This window comes from Eucyclogobius newberryi, unplaced genomic scaffold (genome assembly GCF_026437365.1).
Source record: "Eucyclogobius newberryi isolate DKJ021-1_F unplaced genomic scaffold, fEucNew1.0.hap1 SCAF_103, whole genome shotgun sequence".
NCBI lineage: Eukaryota > Metazoa > Chordata > Actinopteri > Gobiiformes > Gobiidae > Eucyclogobius > Eucyclogobius newberryi.
The window spans coordinates 320001-326340 of NW_027315728.1; the positions used below are offsets into that span (position 1 = coordinate 320001).

Below are 6340 nucleotides of genomic sequence, written 5' to 3' on the forward strand. Positions count from 1 at the left end.
CGGGGCCCGGTGAGGGCTCCAGGCTCCAGGGGCTCCGACCCGGAGCCTCCGACCCGCAGAAGGTGCTCCCTGGCCGGGCAAAGTCTGGCCGTGTGCGGGGTGGATGATCCCTGCTCCGCCTCACGCGAGTTCGAGACCGGCTGGGTGCCCTTTTATCCATGAGGCACTGCACTGCCTCCGGCAGCCGAGTTCGGGGCCCGGTGAGGGCTCCAGGCTCCAGGGGCTCCGACCCGGAGCCTCCGACCCGCAGAAGGTGCTCCCTGGCCGGGCAAAGTCTGGCCGTGTGCGGGGTGGATGATCCCTGCTCCGCCTCACGCGAGTTCGAGACCGGCTGGGTGCCCTTTTATCCATGAGGCACTGCACTGCCTCCGGCAGCCGAGTTCGGGGCCCGGTGAGGGCTCCAGGCTCCAGGGGCTCCGACCCGGAGCCTCCGACCCGCAGAAGGTGCTCCCTGGCCGGGCAAAGTCTGGCCGTGTGCGGGGTGGATGATCCCTGCTCCGCCTCACGCGAGTTCGAGACCGGCTGGGTGCCCTTTTATCCATGAGGCACTGCACTGCCTCCGGCAGCCGAGTTCGGGGCCCGGTGAGGGCTCCAGGCTCCAGGGGCTCCGACCCGGAGCCTCCGACCCGCAGAAGGTGCTCCCTGGCCGGGCAAAGTCTGGCCGTGTGCGGGGTGGATGATCCCTGCTCCGCCTCACGCGAGTTCGAGACCGGCTGGGTGCCCTTTTATCCATGAGGCACTGCACTGCCTCCGGCAGCCGAGTTCGGGGCCCGGTGAGGGCTCCAGGCTCCAGGGGCTCCGACCCGGAGCCTCCGACCCGCAGAAGGTGCTCCCTGGCCGGGCAAAGTCTGGCCGTGTGCGGGGTGGATGATCCCTGCTCCGCCTCACGCGAGTTCGAGACCGGCTGGGTGCCCTTTTATCCATGAGGCACTGCACTGCCTCCGGCAGCCGAGTTCGGGGCCCGGTGAGGGCTCCAGGCTCCAGGGGCTCCGACCCGGAGCCTCCGACCCGCAGAAGGTGCTCCCTGGCCGGGCAAAGTCTGGCCGTGTGCGGGGTGGATGATCCCTGCTCCGCCTCACGCGAGTTCGAGACCGGCTGGGTGCCCTTTTATCCATGAGGCACTGCACTGCCTCCGGCAGCCGAGTTCGGGGCCCGGTGAGGGCTCCAGGCTCCAGGGGCTCCGACCCGGAGCCTCCGACCCGCAGAAGGTGCTCCCTGGCCGGGCAAAGTCTGGCCGTGTGCGGGGTGGATGATCCCTGCTCCGCCTCACGCGAGTTCGAGACCGGCTGGGTGCCCTTTTATCCATGAGGCACTGCACTGCCTCCGGCAGCCGAGTTCGGGGCCCGGTGAGGGCTCCAGGCTCCAGGGGCTCCGACCCGGAGCCTCCGACCCGCAGAAGGTGCTCCCTGGCCGGGCAAAGTCTGGCCGTGTGCGGGGTGGATGATCCCTGCTCCGCCTCACGCGAGTTCGAGACCGGCTGGGTGCCCTTTTATCCATGAGGCACTGCACTGCCTCCGGCAGCCGAGTTCGGGGCCCGGTGAGGGCTCCAGGCTCCAGGGGCTCCGACCCGGAGCCTCCGACCCGCAGAAGGTGCTCCCTGGCCGGGCAAAGTCTGGCCGTGTGCGGGGTGGATGATCCCTGCTCCGCCTCACGCGAGTTCGAGACCGGCTGGGTGCCCTTTTATCCATGAGGCACTGCACTGCCTCCGGCAGCCGAGTTCGGGGCCCGGTGAGGGCTCCAGGCTCCAGGGGCTCCGACCCGGAGCCTCCGACCCGCAGAAGGTGCTCCCTGGCCGGGCAAAGTCTGGCCGTGTGCGGGGTGGATGATCCCTGCTCCGCCTCACGCGAGTTCGAGACCGGCTGGGTGCCCTTTTATCCAAGAATCAACTGGAGTGTGGAGCTTCTACGGGCCTCCAGGGGCACTGCCGACCCAGAGCTGTGCCCCGGCTTCAGTTCTCTGTATCTCAGGAAGTTTTTTATTTATACATTTATTTCATCCATAATCTCTGGCGCCTAAAGGGTTATATAAAAGTGCTGCTCGATTAAATGGAAGGTGGAACTGGGAGCTCGTGCTGAAACTCAGCTTCCATCATCTATATCGGCATCAGTTGAGAATAAACCTACACTTTGCTGACTAGCTTGGTTAATCCTGATTAGAAAAGCCATCAATGCAAAGTAACACATTATAGCAGAGGATGGTTTCTATCCATCGACCTCTGGGTTATGGGCCCAGCACGCTTCCGCTGCGCAACTCTGCTGAGTGCTCTCCTTCGATGGGACTTGAACCTAAAATACCTGGTTTAGGGGGCCAGTGCATTATACCTACGGGGCTATACACATCTAAATGACTCAAATTGCTTCAAAATGTGTTATCTAGATTCAAAGGTAATGCAGAACTGGGATCTTGCACAGAAGCGCTGTGCTCTACCACTGAGCTACATCCCCATCTACTGCCTGTCATGATTTTTTTCCAAGCAAGGTTTGGAGACAACACCTTTCCCTTTGTGCCATGAACAGACTACTGAATGGCGCTGCAGGGGACTGAACCCAGGATTTCCTACATGCCCTTGATCTGAAAGAAATGCTGAGAAATGAAACATGCTGGTTTATAAAATGGAACGAAAGCTTGAAAGTTGTGCTCCCAAACAGACGTTGCTGACAGGATTCAATTCCAGTTGACAGAAATCCTAACCACTAGAGCATATGGGAAATGTAAGAATCAAGTGTAAAAGATTGAAGTGTAACATAAGCCTCATGGATGTTGGAGAGGTTAAGGAACAGTGCTCAGTTGGGGCACCAGCTTTTAAGCAAGCATTTTTACTATCTAAAAGTGCTTGGTTCTGCATGTAATGGAAAGAAGCCCACTCTACGTGCAACAAATCTCGTGATTTGTATTTTGCTTTTGCTAAATATAAGTATTTCTTGATATTGAATACAGTTCATTTTGCTCTCAAATTTGAGATATTGTTTTGTTTCAAATAAAGCATTTGACTGAGTGCATGAAAACATTTTGGGTAAGAAGCACTATCTGGCCATTCTGAGTTTGTGTTAGATCCCCACTAGATATTCTGGCCGAGTGGTCTAAGGAGCTAGATTTAGGTTCGTGTCCCTGTGAAGGGATGCATTCAAATCCAACCACTGTTAGACTGCATAGAAAAGATAAAGGTCGATTACTAGATATTAAAGCTGCGCCCAAATGCGTGATATTTTTCTATGCCTCGCTGGACACCAATTAAAGGTTTTTACACTTGTTTTCACAACATGTCCTGTGCGTAATGTGGATACAAGTCTTCCAAGAGCAGGATATTCCCATACCGGGAGTTGAACCCGGGCCACCTGGGTGAGAACCAGGAATCCTAACCGCTAGACCATATGGGAAGGATTACAAACCAACTGATTGAATTATAAAGTAGACCTCAGTGATGTTTGAGAGTTGAGGAACAGTCCAAACAGTGCATATTTGGGGAATCAGCTTGTTAGCAAGCATTTTTAATCCAATCTAAAAGTGTTTGATTCTGCATGTAATTGAAAGAAGCCCATTCTAAATGGAAAAAGTCTCGTGATTTGTATGTTGCTTGTCGTTCAGCCAATAAGACCATGGACCTGAAATCCACAATACGGGATTTTGGAGGCTATTGTCCTGTGCATTATAATTATGGGGTTTTGTACACCTAATAGAGTCAAATTGCTTCAAAATGTGTAACCATAGTCCTTTTTTGACCTACATCTTGTTGGTTCAGCATGAGTATGCAATTTTACTAGGTGCTGATTGCTGGACCATTATCTTAAAGACAAGAGAGTTACTTAAACATAGCGTTGACTTTGATTACTTGTGAAGTAACATAGTCTTGAAAGAGTTCCTTCTCAGCTATTTTTTCCCCCAAAAAAGAAATGACAATGTAGGATGGATTAAATAAAATACTGCTCAATTAAATGGAAGGTGGAACTGGGAGCTCGCGCTGAAACTCAGCTTCCATCATCTATATCGGCATCAGTTGAGAATAAACCTACACTTTGCTGACTAGCTTGGTTAATCCTGATTAGAAAAAACATCAGTGCAAATAAACACATTCTAGCAGAGGATGGTTTCGATCCATCGACCTCTGGGTTATGGGCCCAGCACGCTTCCGCTGCGCCACTCTGCTGAGTGCTCTCCTTCGATGGGACTTGAACGTAAAATACCTGGTTTAGGGGGCCAGTGCATTATACCTACGGGGCTATATACATCTAAATGACTCAAATTGCTTCAAAATGTGTTATCTAGATTCAAAGGTAATGCAGAACTGGGATCTTGCACAGAAGCACTTTGCTCTACCACTGAGCTACATCCCCATCTACTGCCTGTCATGATTTTTTTCCAAGCAAGGTTTGGAGACAACACCTTTCCCTTTGTGCCATGAACAGACTACTGAATGGTGCTGCAGGGGACTGAACCCAGGATTTCCTACATGCCCTTGATCTGAAAGAAATGCTGAGAAATGAAACATGCTGGTTTATAAAATGGAACGAAAGCTTGAAAGTTGTGCTCCCAAACAGACGTTGCTGACAGGATTCAATTCCAGTTGACAGAAATCCTAACCACTAGAGCATATGGGAAATGTAAGAATCAAGTGTAAAAGATTGAAGTGTAACATAAGCCTCATGGCTGTTGGAGAGGTTAAGGAACAGTGCTCAGTTGGGGCACCAGCTTTTAAGCAAGCATTTTTACTATCTAAAAGTGCTTGGTTCTGCATGTAATGGAAAGAAGCCCACTCTACGTGCAACAAATCTCGTGATTTGTATTTTGCTTTTGCTAAATAGAAGTATTTCTTGATATTGAATACAGTTCATTTTGCTCTCAAATTTGAGATATTGTTTTGTTTCAAACAAAGCATTTGACTGAGTGCATGAAAACATTTTGGGTAAGAAGCACTATCTGGCCATTCTGAGTTTGTGTTGGATCCCCACTAGATATTCTGGCCGAGTGGTCTAAGGAGCTAGATTTAGGTTCGTGTCCCTGTGAAGGGATGCATTCAAATCCAACCACTGTTAGACTGCATGGAAAAGCTAAAGGTCGATTACTAGATATTAAAGCTGCGCCCAAATGCGTGATATTTTTCTATGCCTCGCTGGACACCAATTAACGGTTTTTACACTTGTTTTCACAACATGTCCTGTGCGTAATGTGGATACAAGTCTTCCAAGAGCAGGATATTCCCATACCGGGAGTTGAACCCAGGCCACCTGGGTGAGAACCAGGAATCCTAACCGCTAGACCATATGGGAAGGATTACAAACCAACTGATTGAATTATAAAGTAGACCTCAGTGATGTTTGAGAGTTGAGGAACAGTCCAAACAGTGCATATTTGGGGAATCAGCTTGTTAGCAAGCATTTTTAATCCAATCTAAAAGTGTTTGATTCTGCATGTAATTGAAAGAAGCCCATTCTAAATGGAAAAAGTCTCGTGATTTGTATGTTGCTTGTCGTTCAGCCAATAAGACCATGGACCTGAAATCCACAATACGGGATTTTGGAGGCTATTGTCCTGTGCATTATAATTATGGGGTTTTGTACACCTAATAGACTCAAATTGCTTCAAAATGTGTAACCATAGTCCTTTTTTGACCTACATCTTGTTGGTTCAGCATGAGTATGCAATTTTACTAGGTGCTGATTGCTGGACCATTATCTTAAAGACAAGAGAGTTACTTAAACATAGCGTTGACTTTGATTACTTGTGAAGTAACATAGTCTTGAAAGAGTTCCTTCTCAGCTATTTTTTCCCCCAAAAAAGAAATGACAATGTAGGATGGATTAAATAAAATACTGCTCAATTAAATGGAAGGTGGAACTGGGAGCTCGCGCTGAAACTCAGCTTCAATCATCTATATCGGCATCAGTTGAGAATAAACCTACACTTTGCTGACTAGCTTGGTTAATCCTGATTAGAAAAAACATCAGTGCAAATAAACACATTCTAGCAGAGGATGATTTCGATCCATCGACCTCTGGGTTATGGGCCCAGCACGCTTCCGCTGCGCCACTCTGCTGAGTGCTCTCCTTCGATGGGACTTGAACTTAAAATACCTGGTTTAGGGGGCCAGTGCATTATACGTACGGGGCTATATACATCTAAATGACTCAAATTGCTTCAAAATGTGTTATCTAGATTCAAAGGTAATGCAGAACTGGGATCTTGCACAGAAGCACTTTGCTCTACCACTGAGCTACATCCCCATCTACTGCCTGTCATGATTTTTTTCCAAGCAAGGTTTGGAGACAACACCTTTCCCTTTGTGCCATGAACAGACTACTGAATGGTGCTGCAGGGGACTGAACCCAGGATTTCCTACATGCCC

At 49.8% G+C, this 6340-nt stretch overlaps 2 non-coding genes across 2 annotated transcripts; both read right to left on the bottom strand.

The window, feature by feature from the left end:
• Positions 1–3305: 3305 nt before the first annotated feature.
• trnae-cuc (transfer RNA glutamic acid (anticodon CUC)) lies at positions 3306–3377 on the bottom strand. The gene has a single exon. It is a non-coding gene; the product is annotated as a tRNA-Glu (tRNA).
• A 1815-nt stretch (positions 3378–5192) lies between these two features.
• trnae-cuc (transfer RNA glutamic acid (anticodon CUC)) lies at positions 5193–5264 on the bottom strand. Its single transcript has one exon. It is a non-coding gene; the product is annotated as a tRNA-Glu (tRNA).
• Between the last annotated feature and the right edge of the window lie 1076 nt (positions 5265–6340).